The sequence below is a fragment of the Anarrhichthys ocellatus genome, unplaced genomic scaffold (assembly GCF_004355925.1).
Source record: "Anarrhichthys ocellatus isolate YVR2014 unplaced genomic scaffold, GSC_Weel_1.0 scaffold4, whole genome shotgun sequence".
Taxonomy (NCBI): Eukaryota; Metazoa; Chordata; class Actinopteri; order Perciformes; family Anarhichadidae; genus Anarrhichthys; species Anarrhichthys ocellatus.
This window is the reverse complement of record NW_022280034.1, coordinates 2,018,299-2,018,957: the sequence shown is the minus strand read 5'-3', so window position 1 is coordinate 2,018,957 and position 659 is coordinate 2,018,299.

The window sequence follows — 659 nt, the reverse complement described above, 5'->3', positions numbered from 1 at the left end:
CACTTTCTTCAAGTGATTTCATGAAAGTAATCCCCATCCAGGAGTGTGATGATCCTTCATTTTCACGAACAAATACACAAGTAGAGCCACGTATAACATGGCGCGCGGACGCATCGCGCCGACGCTCCATCTCCCATTTTTTGGTTAAAAGAAATGACGCACGTTAAAGCCTCAACAACAACAACAGTGCGTGTTGCATAAGCAAAGCACCAAGAAAAAAAGGGTTGTGTTACTAGTGTTAAGTGAACGAGCTGAAAAAACAGCAGCTGCAATATAACCTCATGGGAAATAAGTTCCCATTCCTGCTGTCCACATGACCGCCAGCAGCCAATCCCGGAGCCCGGAGAGTCGTAAACTTCCATGGCAAAGTTGTAAATTTTCATAAACAGCAGCCGTTTTTTTTTTTGTTCTTTAGACGTTCCTTTTCTCATCGCCATCTTTGTTTTTTTCTGTCCAGGGCCTGAGATGTTCTGGGGCTTTGACGAAGGAACAAAAAGAGTAAAAGATGTAGAAATGTGAGAGGATATTTCGTGAGATCTGTTCTGGATGTGCACTTGGTTCTGTTCCAGCTTCTAAAAAACAAAAGGTTTGTGCAGCTTCTTATTGTTCTCTAAACACAACTGTCGTGTTATGAATAGCTTTAATATGAGATTATTGGA